The sequence below is a fragment of the Agelaius phoeniceus genome, chromosome 2, assembly GCF_051311805.1.
Source record: "Agelaius phoeniceus isolate bAgePho1 chromosome 2, bAgePho1.hap1, whole genome shotgun sequence".
Taxonomy (NCBI): domain Eukaryota; kingdom Metazoa; phylum Chordata; class Aves; order Passeriformes; family Icteridae; genus Agelaius; species Agelaius phoeniceus.
In genome coordinates this window covers 41,216,310-41,240,280 of record NC_135266.1, presented here as the reverse complement: position 1 = coordinate 41,240,280, position 23,971 = coordinate 41,216,310, and the positions used below count along the sequence as shown (strand labels likewise).

General features: G+C 40.4%; 1 protein-coding gene across 12 annotated transcripts in view; it reads left to right on the top strand.

Moving 5' to 3' along the window:
- MBNL2 (muscleblind like splicing regulator 2) overlaps positions 1 to 23,971 on the top strand; it is a 106,448-nt gene that overhangs the window by 47,651 nt on the left and 34,826 nt on the right. The gene's annotated exons all lie outside the window — the stretch shown is intronic.

Sequence of the window (23,971 nt, the reverse complement as noted above, 5' to 3'; positions counted from 1 at the left end):
AGAAGGCCCTAATGATTGGAAAGATCAAATCATCAAGCAGTAAAGACAAAGAAGTGGAGAATCAGTGGAATACTGCATATGAAAAGCACATGAGGGCTGTAGCAGCTGTGGTGCAAACCCTGGTGTGTACTTGGTGGCTCAGGGGCCCCAGGGAGGTGTCCTGCTTCCACAGCCCAGCACTGGTGCCATGCTCCTGACTGACAGGTGACCTGGTGCAGTCACTGCACTGTAGATCTCCCCTTTCTCTTGAGATGTGACAAGTTCTCAGCCCTTGCTTCCTCGCAGGACTTCTTGGCTTGAGTGAGAGGAGATCTGCAGTGTGCAGTGTCATGGCAGCTGCAAGCTAGCAGCCCACCAGGTGTGCTGCTGCCACCTCACCTGCATGTCCAGTAGGCCAAGCAACTTTTAAACTTGGTGAAAACCCAGTTTATTTACTCTAGTTTGAAATTCAGTTTGGGCCCTGAACATTCTACTGTGCAGCTGTGCCTCTGACTGAATGGGTTTGTTTGCCATCTTAGATGTTGTCAGGAGAGGAGCTTACCCAGTGTAGGCTGGTGGCACCTGTACAGATACACTGTGGCCATAAGAGCTGCCCAGCTGAGCTGCTGGGACCTTCTCTGTTGGTTCACAGTGAGCCAAAAAAATAAAATTCAGCATGTCAGACATTGAACCAAGCCCCACTGGCTGTTATCAAACACGCCCCTAACCTTCAGCCCCAGCTGGGTAAAATGCACCACAAAAGCAGCTTTTTAAGCTAGATATAACATGTGAAGATCAGGAGATGTATCATGATTGTTTGAGGGTTATTTCAAGGATCATTTGCTAGATTAGGCCATCACTTTAAAATTTATATATATTTATTTGCTGGGGATAGGATGTGAGTCTTTGGACTCAATTGAGCTGTCCAGTCAGAGGCATCTGATTCTATTTGAGAAGCACTGGATACTCTTGATGGCTTTTCAGTTGTTTGTCAGAGAAGTGTCTCACCTTTGTTGGCACCATGCAACATTCCAGGATATCCCAGGGTGCTCCAAGTGGTCCTGCTGACTTCTCTGTGGTGACAGAGTGAAGCCCTTCTTAAGAGGCAGTGTTAGCTCTTTTACTAACTGGAAACTCTGGTGCGAACTGCTTTGGGTAAAAGGGTGGACAGTGCATTTGCCATAGTGATGACCTGGCTAAGAAAAAAGCTGGGATATAGGCCAGACTCAGAAAAACCTGTCTTCTGTAGCAGAAGAATGCCCTTGTGGAGTCCAGGAAGGGGATGAACTAATGAGTAATTTAGAATTCACCCTTTGTAACATGAACAGCTAATGTAAATTCATTGGTTTGAAATGGTTGTGACCCATGTAACTGGGCTCATTTTTGCTACCTATGAGAAAGGTAAATCTATGAAAAAGAAAACCTCTCTAGGAATGTTATGGCAGTGAACTCAGCCTGTTAAAAATAGAAAGATGGACAACCTTTTGCAAATTTAAATTAAATACCAACCATTACTACTGCTTTATGAAGATTTTAAAGCTAGAAATTAACCAGAACATGCATTTGAAAAAACATGAAATTTACAATGAGGAATTTTGTTCCTCTGAAGTATAATTCTCCCTTACTTCATTTGCAGATGTGAACATATGAATATCTGTGAAGTGCAATCAAATATGCATGTAGTTTGTTGATTTCAGATACAAAAGAGAGAATATTTCCTTTTCCAACAGTATCTAAATGGTAATTTTCCTAAACTAGTGGATAATAATGGATGTCATGAAAATGCAGGCTATTCCCTGCATGCATTTGGCCTCACATTGTGCTTCAAAGCACTGGTCATACCATATGTGTCAGCATCACTAGAAATGCAGGCATGGGATTTGCATGTGCAGAGTTGCAGGTATGTGGATATTGCAGTGGAGATACTGTGAGCATCTTATCATGTGAGTAAATTAGTGTTAGTATGAAGGAATATGAGGGTGATTGTGTGCTTCATGCTGAACATGTTGATGCTATTGAAATTCCAGCCTGCCACAGTTCTTGCTTTAAATCAACATAAATATTAATTTGCTTCAAAACTCTCGTTCCTTCAGTGAGAGCTGTGTTAACTGATTAGTATGCATGAACCAGTTTGTGTTTGAAGTGCAGCAAATGTCTATGAGTCTCCTTCTTTAATTGAACCTTCTGGCTATAATTGTTTTTAGCCTGGATTCTTGAGGAAATGAGGCTTACAGAGTCAGTCTGCTTCTCTTTCCCTCCTCCCCTGCTAACTTGTAAACCCACTGGCCAGTTTCAGTCAAATTTGACAGAAATCATAGTCTCAACGATAGTAAGGTTCCTACAAGTTTTTAAAAAACACCTAGCCTAATACTAGAGTGGAAAAAGGGAGAGACCCATAAGCCCTCTCACTTGGAAGGGGTTCTTAGAGCACGCAGACAAGGGGAAATCCTTGAAACTCAGTTAACCACAAAGAAACTGGGGTTTGGAATCTGCAATCAAACCTATAAAGCCCTGCTCTCATTCAAGCAGATGTTTGCAGCACAACCCATTTAATGATAGTAATGGTGTTGGGCAGACATTTGGCAAAGGACTGCCCACAGCCATTCCCCCTTACCTTTAGCCTCTGCTTGCTTCTTGAGCCTAGTTTTCATGATATTTTCCATATTCAGTCTTTTCAAATAGCAAATTTATCTTACCGAGTCGTTGATATTCTTACCATGACTTCTTTTTCTTCAGGGAGAGGAAATTTCCACTAGGAATGCAGATTTAGGTCTTGTAGGTGTGCAAGGCAGTGAAAGGCTCCTGGATGATAGGTGGGGAAGGTGACACCCCTCACTGGCACTGGCTGTTGTATAGACAGCACCACAGAAATTCTGCAGGCAGTAAGAGAGAGCCAGAGAAGATGTAACACTCTGGAGTCTGTGGGGAGTGCTCATCTGGAAGGAGGAGGTTTGCAGGTACCATCCCTGCTGCTAAGTTTCTGGAGGCATTTTTTCTTGAGACAGACACTTGAAGGAAAAAAAAGGAATACTGTCCTGGAAATAAAAGGTGACTGTGTTTTATGTAAGAACCATATGCTGTTTTGGCCTAAGCTCATAGCGCCTCATTTTGGTTTTGGGGCAGCAGCCCTCCAGGGTTGTTCCTGGATCCTGCAGGAGTAAGCTGGTCTTCTGCATCACTCAGGGCTGGTGTAAGAGATGGTTACTCTTACTTTCTTCACTCAGCCTTGGTATTGTTGCAGTATAGTTTAAGTCCTCTACTGTTGGACCTGTAGACCGTGTTTTAAATGAGTACTACTATTAAAAATCCCATTTATCCAGCTTTCCCTAAACTACCAGCAGTACTATAAGCAGGTTTTCTCTTATCAGATACTTCAGTATGCCAGCTGTTACGATATATGTAATGTGTTTAACGAGCAAGGGAGTTTATTATTAGGTAATTAAATAAGGCTGTTCTTTCTAATTAGTTATTTGCCTTTCAGTCCTGAATGTTGCAAAAAGATCCACTGTGATTTGTGTCAGCTGTATCTTGGTGTGCTTTGATTTGCTATAAAGCAGCTGTGCATCTCAGCAATGCATGTGAGAATCAGGGGTGTGAAAGTAGCCAGCAAGTTTTTAATGTGAAATGAGAAATGTTATCACTGGCTAATTAAGTAGCAACTGAAGGTTAATTAATTCATAATATATCTGTATACGTGGCCAAATTCTATTTAGTGGATCAACTTATTAATACAGATGTGGAAATATCAAATGAAAAAGTAGTGCAATAAGTTAATAAATGTGTAGCGTCTTTAGAAGCCATAAAGAAATGGTAGCAAATTGATTTTTGGTTCAGTTCAACAGACATTAATTAACTGCTTATACCTAACAGGTTCTGTTGTTTCCAGCATCCTTGGGATCTCAAGCAGATTTATGGCTTGAAATGAGATGTGGTTAGAGCAGTCCAAAGGAAGAGATATTGACACTTGTGAGGTAGCAGGGCCTAGCAGTAGACTCTGGTGCTCTGGATCTCTCTGCATATCAGCAGAAGGCCACAGAGAGGACAGCACAGTCTGGGAAACTGTGTTGGTTTTTCAGTGAAATTTCACAGAATTCTGCAGGCCCAGAGAAAGGGGAGAGCTGCAGACAGATGTGCTGCAGTTGCGTGTGACACAAGGCAACCTTCTCTCTAAACTCATTGTTTCCTGCATGATAAAAAACCCAGCAGGTACAGAGAACATGGGAATACTGGCGTTGTTATGAGGATGTTTAGATGGTACTGCATGTTCTCAGGTTTGGCTGTTTTGTTCAGACTGGCTTGGAGAGCAGCATTATCATATGGAAAAAAATTACTTTAGAACTATAGACAAAGAAAATGAAAAAAAAGCCCTCAAGTGATCCGAACGGAAGGCTGAAACTTTCTGATATGGTATCTGCAGGATCATTATTAAAATTTAGTTTGATTTTTTTTTAATTTTGCATTTCTTATGTGCACACTGTGTCTAATTAAAAACCTAGTTTAAATAGATAACCATAATTTATCAGTATAAATACAGCAACTTTAGCATGCTTTCCCTTCCCCAAAGAATGTGGAGAGGATGTGCTTCAATTTGATGTAATTACAATTTCCTAAAGGTGATACTTTTTCCTGTTCTCCGTTTAAGGCTCCATTTGTCTGATGATGCAGCGCAAACCTCTTGAAAATCTGTGTAACATTTACAGTATTTGTAAATCTTAGTTATAATTGGCAATGACTGGCTTTCTCTCATATTAATCTTAAAATTTATGAGTAGTAAATGAGAAGATATCCATCTTATATTTCAACACACCTCTCTTGCAAAACACCTGAATCTGCCTGTTTTGAGCTGAAATAGTCAGTCTTCAGTCTACAAGTCATAATAAGCACTTGCGTCATAGATAACCTTGGGTATTGAAAGATGTTATTTTAAGTGATGGTTTTTGACATTATGTTCTTTGTTATTTGAAGCAAATTGTTTAACAACTCTGCCCCTTTGTTTTCCCCTTTGTGAAAAGGATGCAACTGGGGGGATTTGGTTTGGGTTTTTTTTTGCTTACTCTCTCTTTTTCTTTCAGAAGTAGGAAAAATTACTAAGCTGTTCAAGGTTAGTAAGGAGAATCAAACCTTTCTATTAGACATGCTAACATAGCTGGGGAAAAAACAGACTAACTTTTGTATTTACATGTCTTTCTTTGGGTAATATTTATAGATCATCTTGGAAACAGAGAGCGTGCCTGTCAGTACTCACTTGTTAAAAAAATGAGAGTATTTTAAAATATCCAGAAAAAGCTGCGTCTCTGACACAAGTTATTATGCACCTAGGAGTCCATGAATGCATGGCTCACATACATACATACAGATACACAGATGAAATGTTTAGTGCATGCCTCTCCTCAGCCTGTGTTTAACTCAGTCAAAAAACCGCTCCACACACTGTTTCTGTACAGAGCCTGTTTGTAAGACAGGCTTTCCTTTCCCCGAGTCACCTTGGCAGCCCTCACCCATGCCTGCTTCAGGTCTAACCCAGCTGATTTGGACATTGGTGACCAGAGCCATGTGTGGTGCTGCGAGTAGAGTTGCCACAGGACAGGAAGAAGCCTTGCTGCCCTTCCCCAGCAGTCATCTTTTGATACATCCCTGGGGCTGTGATTGCCTTTTCCATGGTGTGTCACACCTGTGTCTCCACCGTCAGGCAGCAGCTGATCAAAGCATCCATGATGTTCCTTCTGCCATGGCCAGCTCCCTCTCCACGTTATAGCTGCACACCTTCCAGTCTGTGTCTGCGCTTATGGGTGGGGCTCATTTCACATCCTAGAAATGCTCTCTTCTTTCATGCTGATTCTTGCTCTCTGAATTTCAAGTTCATCATCTTCTGTCATACCCTGATGCTTCTGTCTTCCCATTCCCAAATAAGCAGGAGTCATCACCACATTTCATTAGCTTAGTTGGAGCTTCTGAAAAACACAGATCTAAAAAACATGGATCTGGTGTCCTGGAGATATGAAGCTTGACAGTGTAATCAAAGTAGTTGGTGTCTGCATCTCTGATTTCATAGCCCCTCCAGCCTGTGTCCCCATGGATGACTTCTGCAACTGATCCCGTATTCAACTAAGCCAACTGTAAACCTCCAGTTGATTTCATGGGGCACTTCACTGTCCCCACACTTTGTGTACTTTTTTAAGTGCAGCCTGGTTTGCCTATTTTCAGTTTAGTGCCTCAATGGTTCTTGTCTGACCCAGGGAATTAAGTGGAGCAGACTTTCCCTCTGACTGGGGTATATACTTTTTGAAGCTGTATTTATAAATCCATTAATTTTAATTGTTTGGGAGTTCTCGTCTGGGATTTCATGATGTGAATCCCTACCAGTAGGTTTCTATGAGGACCCTTTCACAAGAGAAAAAACATTGACACTGATAGTCAAGGGTTCTTCAAAATTAGCTGGCCAGTGATGTGCATCAGTATGTACTTATACTGGTTTTTTTGAATAGCAAGTAAGTTGCTGGTTTTTTCTTGCTCCTGAGGGCTTCTTTAAAAAACAAAAAGAAAAAAGAAGGAAATCTGTAAGATTTATCTTCCTCTCAGTTCTCTTTTTATTTTGAAAGGAATGTTTCATGCTTTTGCAAAGGGTGTGTGTGTTGGACTCCTTGTTTTCTTTTGCTTTTTTCCCCTCTTCTGTCAAAATTCCATCTCTGTTTTCCATCAAGAATATGTGAAAAATATTTTCAATATATATCATGAAATAGTTTCATTGTTCTTATACTACTCCCTAGGCATCAGCTGCTGACTGCTTTTGGAAACAGGATACTGGGTTTGATGGACCTTGGTCTAACACAGTACAGCTGTTTTATTTTCTTAAACGCTGAAGCATTTGTCAAAAAAAAAAAGATTTCTATTTATTTACTTGTATGCAGCTGCAGTGGCTCTTGAGAAGCAGAGTCTGCGGTTTGCTCTCGAGAGTATGAAGACAAATTCAGAGGTGTACAACAGCTCATCTAAGTAATTACAGAAGTGTTCCTAATTGTTACCTTCTGTGGAGTGCAGAGGCAATGAGCATGTATGTGTTGTAACAAAGTGAGTGACTCACAAAAAATCTGCAACAGCACAGAAAGAGGGCAGCTACCCCAGTCTGCACTCCTGAGGAAAATACAGGGTGACAGAGGGGAACAAAATCTGCCTCAGTCTTGGTAGCTGTTGTTGCCACTGCTCAGCAAGGGGAATAGGAGAAAACTGGGTGAGAGGACGTGTTCAAATTCCCTAATACCATATCAAAATTGTCGGTGGTAAATATTTTATTAAATAGTCAGCTTAGCAAAACTATAAAGGCCCTTTCACAGCTAGAACCTTTCATTATTCTTTTTGAAACTTCTGTTTTAACATTAATTTTGATACTTCAATATAATAAGAAGTTAGTGGTTATGTTGTTGTTTTTTGGTTGGGTTTTTTTAAGAAACAGACCGAAATGTGAACTCAATTGCCTTATGATATTAATTTTTTTGCTATTCCAAATTTATGTACCACTGAACTCATCAGTGCATTTGTGGTATGATGCAGTGAACCCACATGTGGCTGTTGTTAATGGCACTGGACTAAGGAAAATGGTTGTACAATGAGAGCTTGAGAGACAAATCTGAAAGTATTCCTGGGCATTAATTTTACTTGCTTATTTGGCTATATGTAAATACGAAAGTTTTATTAAGATTAGGATTTGTGTTCCCAGACTTTTCAACCATTTCTACGTTTAGACACCAAAGTAAGACTTCTACTTTACTTTCACTGTACTTTTACCCATTTTATCATCATTAAGGGATTTTGTAATGAAGTACATCTTCATCTGATTTAATTATTTTCAAGAAGGTTAGTGATTTTTACTTAACTGAAGTTTTATTGCATGATGCATTCACCTTCTACCTTTATGTTCTTTTTTATATTTTTAAAAGGAGCTAGAAACTTTGCAAACCTTCACCCTTTCTTTATGTTTTAAGTTGTCAGAGCATTTACAGATACTGGGCTTTCTTGACTTGTTGCTCAGGAGTTAGTTAAAGTTGGCTGAATAGCTGTCCTAAATACTTCCTGGCTGTAGTACTTGGAATAGCAATTTTCACTTCTCTGGTGATGGTGCAGTAGCCAACAGGCAATATATTTTTATCTGACTCCACTGTCCTTGAAGCACTTTTATTTTAAGGAACACCTACATGTCTTTTTATTTTGGGTTTAAACAAAGAAAAAAATTAAACTTCTGGATTAGGAATTTATTTTTTTCCTAATTATATGGCAGCAAAAGAGATGTAGGGATATCAGTGTTAGTCCCTGATCTGTTAATGAACATGATCAAAAGACAAGACTGGATGCAGTTTGTTTTGTATATAAATTACCTTTCTGAATGTAAGACGATGTTTATCTGAAGTCCATTAAATAAGCACCATTAAATAGGTGCTTATGTCGCTAATTATTTGAACACACAAGTCCAGGCTGGCTCACCTCATGTTTTGTGGGAACTGCCAGTGCTAAGGTAAGGGGGATTGGATTGGGTTGGGTTGGGTTGGGTTGGGTTGCTGGCTTTTCTGCTGGTTCCTCAGAGATGGGCATTGGTTTGTAGCCAGCACCAGCAATCCCACACCTCTCAGTGCAGCTACTCAGAGCCATCCTGGATAATCCTGCTGTCTTGTGGGAAGAGGCAGCGGGAGCTGGGACGTTGAGTAGTTGTGTGGTGTTGAACAGCTGAGGGACTTCACCAGCTTGCTGCTTGGATCCATGAGCCACGGTGCCTGCTTGGGCCATGCATGGGCAGGGAGAAATGTTGTAAAATGAGTCTCTCGCTTCCAGACTGGCAAATCTCAATTACCTGTACTCTTCTACAGCCTTATGGGGTTTGTGGGGGTTTTAAGGGTGTTGGAGAGCAGTGGCAAGCATCACGTTTCCATCATAGCCGGGTTGTCATCATCCTCTTAGCTGCAGTCAGAGATCTGAAAAATGCATCATCATCTAGGGTCTAGTGTGTATGGGTGGCTTTGTTTTTACCAACACACATAAAAGGTAGATTTAAAGTATTGGAATCGTGGTTTCGAGATCTTACCAGGTTATCATCTCTTGTGTCTGCAAGAAGTAGATGATAAATTGGCAGACAGCTGTTTGATTATATATAAATTGTTGTCTGGTACTCAAGTAGCTTAACATTTTCCAACTGTGATCAGATGTGTCTGAAATTGTTCAGCTTTATGCCAGGAGAACTGCAGTTCCTCATTAATTCTAGTACTCCATGAGTAGTTAACCAAGTCTGTGTAAGGCTTTGCATTTCCAAAGAGCCATGTTTAATTGCCTAGCAATTGGCCTTTATGTTGGTGTTTTTTTATTAAATGCTGAGAAAAGTTCTTTGTATCAGACTCACTGGTGTTTTTGCATTGTTTCACTGCAGTCTCCAAACTGGTAATTCCACTTGTTAAACTGGGTTGGCTTTTACAATCTCCTTTGTTGTGGGATTCTCCCTTGCTTCCCCCAGTACATTCCAGAAATTGTTTGCTTGCAGGCAACTCTATTTATAAGCTTGTTTTATTTCTGTTTGATGTTTGAAAAGGTTTTTCATAGCTCTTACCTTTTCTTTGGTTTCTATGATATGCTAATCAAATGTTCTTCAACTAGTTAAAACTGAACACTTCATTTATTAATATAGCCAGCCAAGGGAGTCCTTCAGGCATGCATCTCCATTCTTTACTGTCTCTTTCATTGTTCTCAGGATTATAGCATGGGAAAACAAATACGACATGGTCTACAGTATGGTGGGTGGCTGTAGATATGATGAACCTCCTATGAGGCCCTCACACCTTTAAAATTCACTATGTTTCTTCTTAAAGCACAGCTGACTTTTAAAGCTGATTTGGTATTTTCTATTCAGTAAAACTTTAAGACTGAAACTACCACTGGTGGGAAGAATTCAGATACATACTCACTGACGAAACACTGGGTTTTCAGTGTGGGATGGTAAAGTAAAATAAATTAAAATCCTCTTGATAAGTACTGAAGGAGACAATTTCCTTAAAAAAGTGTTGACAGCACTTCTGTAATCTTAGTGTTGATTTTAAATTAATTAAAATATTTTTCCCCCATTGGCAGTTTATTCCTTTGTTGTGAAGTTGTCAAGGAAGACTGAGATTATTTACTGTATTCCACAATATGTCTTGTAGGAAGGCAAGATACTTGTAATCAGTCTGCTTTAAAGGTATCTAAAAATCTAAAACCAAAGGAAACTCTATAATTGTGAAGCTAATAATTACGTGCTTGGGGTGCCTTCATGTTTAACTCATTTCCAAAGCAATCTCTGTGTCAGAAGCCCTATTTTTAGAGAAGTAGAGGTACTCCTTATAAAGCTGTTTGTATGTGATTGGTCTGCCTATATATATATATCATCCACGGATTCTGTAACATTTGGCTTGCCTGCCAATGAAGGGAAATGAGTGCAGTCCTCCCAAACTCCTCCATCTTTTACCTGTGTGCTCACAATCACAGCAGTGCCCTGGGTCACAGCTTTGCCCTCATAGGAAGATGCTCCATCTGTCTCACAGGTCACCTAGAGGATCCCTAATGAGTTCCCATACTGTGTTTTTTGATGCCCTCTTACCCTACAGAGCAGCCTGTGTGCCCCCAAGACTGGCCTGAAGATGTAAAAACACATCTGACAACTTCCTTTAGCTTTTATTGTTTTATTTATTTGCTAAGTAGTATAGTGTAAGGATTAATAGCCTGAAAATTAATGTTTTATAAGCTGCTTTGTGAATGAGTGGTGGGAGATAAATGATAGCTTGTATCAGGAACTGTATCTTTTGGGCATGATTTTAGATTGCACTTGACAAAGAAGATCTAACTCTAGACTTTGTCTTGCTAACATGCCAAAATAGCTTTTATTGCTACATACGCCGACTTTCATGCAGTCACTGTTGATTGAGAGAGTGCCTCTCTCTGCTCTGCTGGAAATAGGCTACTACAGCCTGGTCTGAATGGTTATAATGTCTTAAATTTTTTTTAATATGTTACTATTAAATTGAAGAATCCTCCCACCCGCCCTCCATCCAGACACTGAATCCCCAGTGATTAAACAAGGGAGTTGACTAAACCCTGTCTAGTTGCTGGTTAGTGATCTCATATTTTGACTATTTCTCCTGATGAATGGTACCCATCCATCACAATTTTTCTTTGCTGAAAAGCAGCAGGATGGGAAAAAACCACTGAATTGGCCATTTAAATACTTCTTTTCCAGACTGTCTGCAATTACAAAGGCTTTTTGAAAAATCTGAATCAAGATGGTTTCAATTATGAGTAACATTTCTAACCATACTACATTCTAACCTGTATGTCCCTTAGGTTGAATCTGACATGCCACAATTACTGTAATCACTTTATGATGTGCACATCAGATGAATAGAATATAGAAACAAATACTGAAGGGTTTCTGGCTGTGAAAGAGCCACTCTTGTGGAAAGCATAAGATCATTATACATTTTTTTCTTCCATAAAACTTTGTTTTGGTTTGTAGAGTTTTAGTTTAATGTATTCTTCAGCCTTGTGACATTTATAAAGAATATTTATTCTAAATATTCTCTAAAGTAACTGTGATGAATGAGTCTCCTGGGAGCAATGGTTCAGCCACACTACCAGGCCAGGTGATGAGCCGAGTATGTTCTCAAAGTCTGCGTGCAGTTTTGAGGTCTTGGTGGTTGTGGTCTTTTCCTTCCTGCTCCAGAGAGGAAAGTTCTCAGCACTTCTGGTCTCTCTGTTCCTGCTTGAGAGCAGAGAGCGAGAGGGTGGTATAATCTTCACTTAGAGCTTCTCACTTGGTTGTTGTCACTTTGGCATAAAAAGCAGTGACGGAAGCCTTGGCTGTGCTGTTGGCTCCTGACCGCATCCTGCCTCTTCCCTCCCAGCACCCGAACAAAAGGAAACATTTGACAAAAAGAGGTTTGATGGGAATCTCTGTCTTGTGACTCCTGCTCAGATAAGATGCGAGCAGTGAAAACACTTTACCCACAAAGGAAAGTCATAAATTATGTTGTACTTCAGTTCCTGTTTGCAGAACAGTATTTCAGGCCCTGGGTTTCTCCTGAGAAACAGAGGAGCATGGTGCCAAACCTGTGAAGGCTTCCAGGAGATAGAACACTGAAAGTTGTCAATTGGCCACTGTTGCAGCGTAGCCTGCTTGTCTCCCATAGAAACTTTAGGAGAAAGGAAGAACAAGTAAACAAAAGTGGTTCCTTTCGCCAAGTGAGTTTGCACATGTCATACTAGATGTTATGAGATCCTGTTAATACTTTATGAACATCTTTTCCCTGCTAAGAGTTAAAGGTGGGAAGGTATAATCTTCAAAATGCTGAAGAAATCAAATTAAAGTAGTCCTTGTTCAAGTCAAATGGGTCAATTCAAGTCATGATTCTTTTTCTTTCTGTATAAATCATTGTGACTTTGCTGTGACACTGGAAAGTCTTGGTACACTGGTACATGATTCCTTTCAATGGAATTTAAAGTAGAACAAAGTGTTTGCCTTGAAATTATGTTAATGTGCTTATAGCATTACATTCTCCAAAATGCTGTTTGGTAGCTCTTTATTCTGTCAGTGGAGTGCATCAGCTTTGAACGTATTACAACTGCTTGTGTTCAAGTATTTCTGGATGAATGGTCCAACAGATTTCATTTTTAACATGAATGTTTTGCTTACTGCCATTGTGCTTAAATACTTTCATTGCTCCATAAATGCTTGGGGTTGCTGTGATCATTAGCTTTTGGTCAGGCATGATTTGATGAGGCACACATGAGTGTTTTATTACCAACAAACAGTGTGCCATCATCATCACCTGGATTTAATCTTCCCCACCACTTTCCAAATAATATCCTCCTTTTCTGTGGTTTCTAAGTCTCTCAAAATGCAATTATCTGGGCTGAAACATTTCAATTACTGACTCAGAGTGTTTATTTAAAGTTTTGGTGAAACACTTCAACCATCTTTGAAAAACATCTTTGAGATGTAAACACCTTGGTTTTCCTTCCACTTTTTTTAAACTGGCTCAATAATAAACTTGATTTTTCATTGTTTATAGCTGAACCTTGAGATCCAGCACCACAGCTGTTGCTCTGATATCAATAATTTGCCTTCTGCCATTTTTGTGAAATTTCACCCAAATTTGGTCATATTGTAAGTGTGAAACCTCACCATTCATGCACACCTAGCAGAGGCTGTGTGCAGACAGGCAGGTTCCACATACACTCAGCTGTTTTCAGACCAATGAAACAGCTCCATGTGGTGTCAGGTGCTGGTGCCAGCAGCAGGGAAGAGGCTGAAGGTGAGGAAATGGAGAGAGAGAGGGGGGCAAGGTGGGGTTTGGCCAGGTGAACTGGGTAGGAGCCAAGAGTTGAGGAAGATGTGTTGGGAGATGTGCTGTCCAGGCAACATTAGTGCATGCTCTCTTCCAGCCCTGTATTTCCCTGTGCCTCAGTGTGAGATGGCAAATGGAGGGGTCAGGTCTCTGCCCAAACAGTGCTGGTACAGCAAGAGAGGTGGGCAGTGGCAGAGTTGGCAGGAGATGCGCTCTTGGTCAGGTGTTTACCTCTTCCTCTGGAAACCAGTGAGTGGGTCCCTGAAACTGGCATCATAGCTGCTAGCCATGAGGTGGGGGGACTCCCAAATCCCAAGGGCAGTAGGTGTCTAGTGAGGCATTTGCATGTGCCACGTGGATGCAACAGCAAAGTGAAAGGAGGACAGACACCTGCAGCCAAAAACTGCAGGCATTTCTCAACTCTTTAACCATATTTGGTCTCAGTTTATTCTGCAAAGAGTGGGAGTAATGCTGTCTAGTATCACAAGAAGACTGAGAAATCCATTAATAATTTTAACGGAGCCATTGCTAATGTGATCCTGTAGAGCCAGCCCTATGCGTACGCCCAAAAGGGAGTGAGTAGCTTGCATTCAGGCCGGGAGGTAAGTAAACACGTGTTGGAGTATTGACCACTGACTGTCAGGGTTAAAAGAAATACCATTTGACTGCCTATTTGCTGGGTGAAAAAGGCTGTGCAAAATAGTAAATGGTAGTTATGTGTTTGAGGTTGGTATCACTGCTCTTACTGATGAAGACAGGTACCATGGAGATTATCACGGTATTCCAATGTCATTGCTATATAATAAATGCTAGAGAGCTTAGTGTGTGTGTTCCTCCCAAAGTCATGGATATATGCATTGGAAAACCTAGAGGCATTATTTTAATTTGAAATTAACCTAGAATTTTATTTAGTCAGTGCTGAATCTGTCTTAAGGAAGAGAATAATTATCTGCTCCTTCAACACAGTATTGAGAAGGTATAAGCACTCTCAAGACCACAAGCCTATATTCTAGTACTGGAATGAATATAGTATTCAGGGAAAGTAATAAGACATCCTAATGTGTCTTATCTTTTCTCATAACCACGATTTAGCTGCCTAATTCCATAAGCTACCATTTCAGATAAATGTAACTGCATTATATTTCTTGCTATTTTTGCTAGATCTTCTGGAATCTTCCTAATACCTGGTGGAAGGGGCTAGATAGCCTTTCAGCAAAAAGAAAAGGGGGTGGAGGGGAGGTTTAGCTTACTGGAATTCCAGGGCTTCATTCTTTCCTCTTGCTTGAGTTTATGGACCTTTTACCATTGTTCTCTCTCCCCCCCCCCCCTTTTTTTTTTAAGCTAATTTAGTTTGTTGATTCTCTGGGTATTTCTCACTGCTAACTCTTATGTCCTGCTGCTTCAGAGCAGGGGTCTCAGTGCCCCTCTTGCTAGTAGTGCTGTTTTCCCCATTCCCTGAGGAGGGAAATTCAAGGTATGTCAGACTGTAAGAAAAGACGGAAACTGAAATGTTTCACTGATGTTAAGAAACTAATTCCTAGAAGAGGAGGATCATGAACTGGGTATAGAAAAGGTGAGGAAAGGTGCACTATTTCCCCTTGGCTTTTCAAGGTATACTCGATTCTCTCTGTAGGCAGCCCCACATAGATATGGTGTCTTTTAATGTCAATAATTTGTTTGCTGCTTCTCAGCAGTTATACAAATGAAGGAAGATTTTATGTGTGATTCTTCCTTGAAAATGCATGTATATTCATTCTTAGGTGTTTGTTTCTTTAATTTTTGTTTGTTCACAGGAACTTTCCAGTCAGTTGAGAGCTGGTGTCAGCCACCTCGCTGGCTGGTCCTATGAGCAAGGCCGATGATTTATTAATAACGCAGCTGCGGTGCCAGCGCTGCCACTGGGAGTGGGTAAACACTCCTCCTCTGCAGAGGGACAAGACTCTGTACTTTTCACCTCTGCAGTTATGTAAGGTGTCCTTGGCCATCTGTGTATTTAACTTGGCCCTTGCTTTTTCCATTTGTTTACAAAATGATTGACTGTGAAACAGGGAAGAGTCCCAGGAAGCCCCAGCTGGACTGGGAGCCCCAGCAAATAGAGGAGTGCAGGGTGGCCTGGCTGGAGTGAAAGCATATTCCCAAGGAGCCGTGCAGGGGCTCGCCAATGACATACCAGGTCACCTGGTTGCAGTTCAGGGCTGCTGGGCATCCTGCTTGAGAGCTGGGGGCAGTGGCATGCTGGTGTCCAAGGCAGTCACTTGCTCCTGGTGTTCGTTAAGTCCTGCCCTTAGTGGATCCAGTGGATCCCTTAGTATGGGGACTTGGTACATCATACTGATGACCTTTTCCATATGGTGACACTATTCCAAATAATGGGCCTTTTCCAAGTCACATTTCATTCACTGCAACTCAAAAATGAAGCACCTTTTTGAAGACTCCCTTGGCCAGGTGAATTGCTGTAGGAAGCCAATGTAACCACTTTCCTAGCACTCTACTCCTATTTTCTTTCTGATCCAGTCAACCAGGCTCCTCAATGCCAAGGCATATCTTCTGCTCATTCTTGATGCCACATAAATGATTTTATGGCTTTTCCTGAGGTGTGTTAAGATTCCTGGTGTGTTGCTGAGGGAACCATTGCCAGCACACCAGCCCATTGCCTGGTCCTGGTTGGGGTGTTCATCCTATCCTATCCCATCAGCAAAGACCTCTCCCCATTACTCACTATTTCTTTTCTAACCTGGAGGGTATGTGCTATGGACATTGGAGGGAGAAGTCTGTGTGCTGACCCACAGTGCCTTTCCTTTACAGGCCACTGAGAGAGAAATAAGGTGTCTCAGGGCTTGACTGTCAGTTCTGCAGTTACCCTTGCCTACCTAATCACTGCAAAGTGGTGTTTCCAAAGCAAGGGAATTTAATCTTAGTCCTGTTCATATGAGCAAGCTTGCATTAAAGTCAGCACATGTCTGCTTGAGGTTTTTATGGGAACTGGAGAGGAGGTGGGGAAAGGGGTATGTCAGGAAGTGGTGCTGTGCCATACCCATCTTCTTGTTCGGTGTTTTGCTGCTCTGCTACACCACTGTTACTTTTTCTCTTGCCATCTGCCCTGCAGCCAAGCAACGTACCTCTCTTTGCTGTTATTAATTCTGAAATGGCTACTTTTGTCTGCTCTTGAGATACGGAGAAAATTTGAAGAAAAATTGCCTCTTATCAAGCTCTTATCTTCTTTTACTGTTCAGTCAAGTTAAATTTAATGGTGTAGTATTTTGTTTACCAGCAAAATTCTGTGTCACTTTGACTTACTATGTGGTCCAGCCCGCAATTTACACATCTCTCCTCTGTCTTCCACAAAAACACTCAATCCTTGAGATGAGCAGATGTGTGAGAACTGCCCAGCTATCAGTAAACTATTTGTAATGCTCTATTCTGAGACTCTATAAAGGTTTTAGACATTTTTTTCTATAATGCATTTTTTTTCTATAATGCAGGAATCAGTGCATATGTTGGCTTCTCTGGCTGGGCAGAGTTGGAGGGCTTAAATCCCTGCTCTGCTTTTCAAACCCATCTCGAGTCCTGTGGCAGGCTGCATCCAGTCCTCCCACAGGGGAGCTGTGTTGGAGACCTGCACAAGGCAGCTTCACACCATGTTAACACTCTCGCCACCCATGTAATAGAAATCAGACATCTGAGGAATTTTATCTAAATAAGGTTATGCTTCCCTCCACTTTCTTTAGGCTCATTCTGTTGGGTTTTTCCTTTATACTACCTGTTTTTGCTGCCTCTCATTCCCTGGAAGTTGTCTCTGTGAATTAGAGCGAAGATTTATTTCAAGGATTGTCCATTGTCCACAGTTGCTTGTGATGTACTACTGATAGATGCTGGTAGCCAAACAATGCTAAGATAAAAATTACTGGTTGATTTTGAGTGTCAGTGAAGGGGGAGGAATGGAAAAAGAAAAACAAAAAGAGCTAGATAATTTGGAAAGAAATAATCTCTATTGCCCTATTATTCTCAAATTATTTTCAAGGCAGTAAACACAGAAATAAAATAAATTTATATTAAACTGTTGTCTCTTTGTCTGAGTGTTCTTCTTATTTGTTAGAATAATCTTGAGGATGTTTGTCAAACAACTTAGAATTTTGTAAGGGTTTTTTTTTTTTTGAGTCTGCTATATCTGCCTGACTTCTTTGTCTTCTGAGCAATTTAATATTGAGTACGCTTCCCTTGATATTGCAAGGGAAATTATTAAACCATTCTCTATAGCTATGCTCAACATTTGTTTGAAAGAGCATCTTGAGAGACTCAGAGCTCTTTGTGCATTGCAAATGTGCTCTTCAGTAGAACATTTTGTCTTTTTCCATTTAAATAAATATCTCCTATTAAGTCTTTAGTGGTAAGACTCTTACATCATTTAGACATTCCATCTTTTTGTAAGGCTTCCATTTTTGTTCAATATTTTTCTATTTTTTCTGTCAGTTACAGGCAGTTCTTGTTCTCTACTTTTATGAATTAAATGATCATTTTTATTTTACCAGCTTACAAAAAATTGAAGCCATTAAAAGAGTAGCTAATGGGTTTTCTTAGCTAGTTGGAAACTGAATCAGACTGAAGTCACCTGAGAATTTTTTTTCCTTCTTTCTTTTCTACCTTAAAGTAGGAAAGTGAATTTGCCTTCTACTTTTTCTTGAAACGGAAGTGTGTAGGTGCGTATAAATATGTATGCACACTCACTGACTTTGGTGGGTGGACTTGCAAGGTGGCTTTATAAATACAGAACTAAGTTCTCAGCAATGTTTCAAAGTTGGTTTTAAGTTCTTTTTGTGGGTAGCTTTTGTCCAGTTTTTTTTTTTCTAGGAAAACAGATCCAAGAGCTGAACCATTTCAAGTGTAATATAAGAGATGCTTGTGTTGTTTTGAAATACATTTTTTCCTTTAGGTCTTTGTGTTTATAAGATGTATGGCAAACTGTAAAGTCTGAGGTATTTGAACTCACCATCAAAAGCTTAGTGTTTCTATTAGTAGTACAGTTTGGTCCTTTTGAATTATTTTTCAATTTCACAAATAGTTCAAGTGTGCCCCATTTTCAAGATATATTATTCTGATCTCCATTTATTTCTATGAAATTATGTAAAATTCTGCTTAGGCTAAAAAAAAAAGTGTTTTCATAAGCATACATGTTTGCAAGGCAATGTACTCTAGATGTGAAATTATGCAAAATGAAAAAAAATTGAATTTTTTTTGTGTGCCTTAAGGAAGAAATAAAATGCTACATTACATTTTTTTAAATCTCTGACTAGTCATTCTTAAGGCTTAACTAAATCCCCTAAGTCCTTGGACATATGCATACGTTCTATGAGCATGTGTAGTCCTGCAGATTGTGTGAGGTGGTGCATATTCACAGCAAGTGCAAAGGGAATACTTTAATGGAGCTGTGGTGTCTGGATTTTTACTTCCTGAGTGAAGTTAGGAAGCAGATTGACCTGCATAGGAAAATTGAATTCATGGATTGTGATGTTAGATGGAAATGCTTTTTAATTCAGTCCAAACTGGAGTCTGAGGGTTTTCGATGGCTGTTGAAAGTGCTGTTGGTGATTGAACTCTCATGTACTGAAATATGTAGGGAAATGCATGCATTCAAATTGTGTAGAACAAGGATTTGTGTATGAACACACAGTGTTTTCTTTTTGATATTTCTGCATTTGAAAAATAACTTCTGAACTGTAAGTTTTGGTGTGGTAGAGTTAGTGTGGCTGTCTATGTATAGGAGCAGAAGCTTAAGTATCTCAAAATACCTGCCCTCCTATTGACTGAGTCTATTTTTAGCCTCAGGGAGCACAGGATTATCACTATTGAAAAGTTCCTGGTTTATGTAATACTGAAATTTTTTAATTGATTGGGTGAGGCCACACATGTTCCCAAACAGAATTTGCTGAGAGGCTGCTGAGGAGGAGTCCCAAAGGAGAAAAAACAGTTTTTGCTGTTGACAGAAACTCTTCCAAAGAAGTGTTTATGCCTTAGGTACCACCCCAGCTGCTGACACTGCTGTCTCTGTGGCCATTCTTGCCATGTGCTGCCACCACCCTGGACAGTGGCCTGTGCTAGCTCCCACTCTGCTGGGGCTTTGACAGTGTGTAATACTTTCAGTAGGCAATGTTTAACTAAGCAGCATGCCCACAGCTGCAAAGGCATTACTGTTTTAAAATGTGTTCTGATCTTTACAGGCATGTGCAAGGCATGCAGAAAATTGCAAAATTTTTTTTTTTTTTTGAGTGGGAGGAATAGTTGTGGCATTAGGTGATTATTACTTTTTAAAAATTTATGTATGTCTTTTCTAACTCCAGCAAATGTTTAGATCTCATAGTGTCTATCTGGAAACCAGAAAATCTTCTTTTCCCCTGTAGAACGAGTTGCTCAGATGCCTTCTAAAACCATTTATGTCTTGGAAGTCATATACTTTTCTTCTTTTCTCATTAGACAGCAATTCAATCTTAAGAGTTCATACAATTTCATCTGCATTTTAGGTTTAGCTTGTTTTCTTAAGGAAACAGGTTTTGCATAAATGCACCGTCCATATTTTTGCCAGCGTCATCCTCTCACCCTAATAACTTCTGAACAATGTAGCCAATTTCAAGCAAAGCTGCTAGAAGCAGACATCTCAAAGACATATCTCAAACTTCCTACTGGTTATGCAAAAATCAGTGTCTGGGTAGAAGGCAGATGCAAAGTTTTACCCAATGAAGGAAAGGCAGGAGCGGGCACTAGGCCTCTCCCGAGCGCGGTCTGCCGGCAGCGTGTGCGCCTTGGCCGGCTCCTCGGGACACGCACGGCTCCAGCCTGTTGTAATTATCCTGTCAGTGGTTTCCTGGGCTATAGTTAGGGGAGGTGAGAGGATGCTCAGGGAGAGAAGGAAGGAGGAAGGTGGGGTACAGTAGGAAGCTGGGAGTTTACAGAGAGTTGAATAGGGAGAGCTGGAAGCACGCTGGGGAGCGAGGTTTGAAACAAGAGACAGATGCCTGCAAGGCAGCAGGCCTCCTACTTTCAGCTTCTCATTGGGAGACCTGTTTTTTAACAGTGTGCTGTGAGTAGGGGGAGTCATGCTCTGTTATCTCCCACTAATAGCATAAATAAATTGCCCGAAATTCCATACCTAAGCAAAATAATTCTGGAAGCTTTAGTTGATTCTTGCCTTAAGAGATAGAAGAAACATTGTTTTGCCTTTTTTTTTTCTGTTCAAACATCTTACTTTTATGAAAGATAATTTTAACAAGTAAAAGCTATCTCATTATTATACATAAGCAATTCTCAAGCTTGAATTAATTATTCTTATTGTTACTATTAGAGCAAGAGTAAAATACTGAAAGAAGTTGTGAATTTATGAAATATTAAAAGACAGGAAATGAATCCTTATGTGGATCCTTTGCAAGTGTTAACATGCAAAGTTATGGGGTGTTACTTCTACATTCACCTCATTTTGCTTATTTTAAATGTAAAATTCTAAGCACATATCTAGCTTTTTAATGTACTTTAGTCTGTGGGCTGTCTTGTGGCATTGATCTTAGACAAACTACTTATTGTTCTTAATGGGAAAATCTATTGATTTAAAAAAAAAAGCAAAAAGCCAATGGTGTGACATGGCTTGTTAAGGGATGTTTATCAGTTTATGAAATTAGGCCAATCAGCTAGCAGCTCCCCAGCCCATTGCCCCTGTAAAAGTGCAGCCTCTTTTGCTCTGCCCTGGTGTTGGGCACTGAAGTCCTTTGAGTTCCCGATGAGCTCCTCGATGCACCCTTTCCCTCTCTCACTGCTTTACTAGAAGGAAACCTGTGGGACAGCCTGACGCGAGCCACAGCATGTTCTAGTCCAGATAATTAGCAGTAGAAAAGTAGTTTTTCTGTTAAAACTTTCCATTACCTGCCTGAAATGGGGTGCTGGGCAGTAGGCTGGACAGCTGTAGAGGACAAAGGCAAAGAAATAAAAGTCAGTTAGGTACCATCCTTCCAGGATGAGGGGAGTAACAGACTGCTGGGAATGTAATCTGATGTCTGTTCATTGTTCTTATCCATTGTAGATAAGGAGACAGCTCATTGACAGTGATTTTTTTTTATGAACTCCCATGGGAAATGCACAACCACTTATGATGTGCTTGTTGATAACCTTCATTTCATGGGTGACAGGAGTTTCTAGTGTCCCAGTTTCAAACCAACCTGTCCGTGCCCTCGGTTTCAGGACTCTGACTCATATCTGGGAACAGGTTAAAAGTTGTAAGAACCAATTATTTTTCCCTGCCTGAGTTTGTGCCGTCCTGTGCCAGAGGGACTGAATGTCTGTGGAACAGCTCCTAAACTGTTGTGGTTTTAAGATGAAGAAAGCCTTGCTCCAGAAGCTTGATATTGATGCACCTGAAAGTTAAAGTACCTCTTTTTGGCTCTGCATTTGTGATGATGTGGCTTTCTAGCATAGTAGTTTTTTACAAAGTGGACTCATTGGTGGTGACCCAGCCAATACATTGAATACTCCTGCATGTTTTATACAGTTGTCTGTTCTGGTTTTTGGTTGATATGTGCTGTCATGTGAGGTGGACTTCGTATTTGACTTTTTAATAAACAAAAAATTTCAGGGTCAATATAATTTCATTTGACTGAAATGATACTACAGGTCTGAATTTTTGTTTGTGCAGTGATTAGTAGCTGGGAAATGGAGCATATGGGAAAAAAGGAATGAAAAATTCCTCTAGATGTTTTCCTGCTACCATTAAGGGTTCAAAAAGTAAAAAAGCCAGTCTCAGAATTTATTTAATTTTGGTAGTGAGGGCGGATTAATTTACTCACTATTTTCAGTGCTCATTCCACTGCAGTTTATTTTGGGTCATTTAATTTCAACAAGGCTTGATCTGTTTAGAGGGCTTTCTATAGCAGCGTGGTGAGACCACACAGCTCTTTTATAGTACATACGTTCATTGCTAACCGGGAGCTCAAAGAACTGGTAAACGATGCACAGACATGAATAACTTCAGAGAGGACAGTACATTTCTGTATGGTTGGATTATTTTGAAAGTTTTCAGAAATAACCAATCTTTTGTGCACTGTGGCTTGCTTTGCAGAGCTTGAAGTGATGGTATAGAGTAGATGTGTGCTTTCAGAGGTAAGACTGGAGGCCTGGCTGAAGGCACTCTTCAGGTTTAAGGTACTTCAGAAGCCACTGTGCATGAGAGTTGCTCTTAGTCCTTGTTTAAGGAAAAGTTTTCATTCCATAGGTTGATATTTCCATCAGATTCAGTAGTTTGATATGATTTTGGTTTTTTAATTTTTAGATTTGCTGTAGGAGCCATTCATATACAATATGGGCTAAGGTAAAATAAATATCAGTTAAAAATGTCTAAATCAGTTGGCCTCATCAGCCAATAAAAAAGCATATGCTCATTGTCTGTGCTGGATCTGCTCCAGTTTAGCATTATGATGGTAAAGGCCACATTCCCCCCAAATGAAGGAGCCAGCTTTCTTTCTTGTCCATCAAATCACAGCTATTACTGGTTCTGCTCATGCCAGCTGACAGAGTAATGTTCCTTTTGTGTAATTCATTAAATCAGGCAGCATTAGTGATTCTCTCAACAGAAGGAAGGCCTAATGTCCTGAAAGTGGTTGCAACTGTACTAGGAGGTTGAAACAGCACTGAGACTATTGTTCCTGAGTGTTGAGGCCATTGCTTGTTCTTAAATTTTTAGCTTTCTTGTATTGTCTGGCTTCTGCTATTTAGCATACTCCCAGCAGCAGCCAGGGGCAGTTCAGGAAAGGGCTGTTCTCAATAGTTTAATAGTGTGGAAATAGCTATTTGCATTCCCATCAGCCTTGACACAGGAGAAGCTTCCTGACCATGTTTAACTCACCCCTTAACAGTTAGTTATGACGTCCTTGTAGCAAATTAGGGGCAGAATCCACTCTTTTTTGGTGTCTAAGTCAAAAGTATAACAGTAACACTGGTTTTGGGACATTTGAAGCATGTTGAAAGTTTTGTAGCAGTGTGTCTGTGTGCATACACAGAGTCATTGTATGTCTGTACTGTGTGATATTCCTGCATAGGGATCTGGATGCTTTATTGACTATAGAAGGATATTCCTGCTTGTCTGCAAATAGTAAAGCCCTAATACCAGTGAATGGGAAATTTAAAAAACACTTAAAAACATCTCAATTTGGAAACAACTTATACAGGTTGAGTGTATCCAATGCGCTTTGACTAATGCTTTAGGCCCTCTAGTCACAGCTCTTAAAACTCTGTGATTGTTTGTGAGCCCTGTCATCAAGGAGCCTCTGATCTCAGCAGGTCCTGCCCTGCAGCTGCACAACCTCCTGGTGCACCCTACGATTTCCCTTTCTGGGGGAAAATATATCAGTGCATCCTACGCTGCTCTAGCTGTGTTTGGGGTCAGCTTGTACATCCATCTCCTCTAACCCAAGCCACCTCTAAATGACAGCCCACCTGTATTTTTAGTCTCTTATTGTCTTGTAACTGTCTAAAAACTCCTCCTTTCATGTTGATTGGAGCTGTCCTTTTGCTGTGTATCTTCAGATTTAGGACCATGCACTGCTTCTAAATTTAGGCTGTAAAAGTACCACCTTTACTTCTTTTATACTTGAATGGAAATAGTTCGA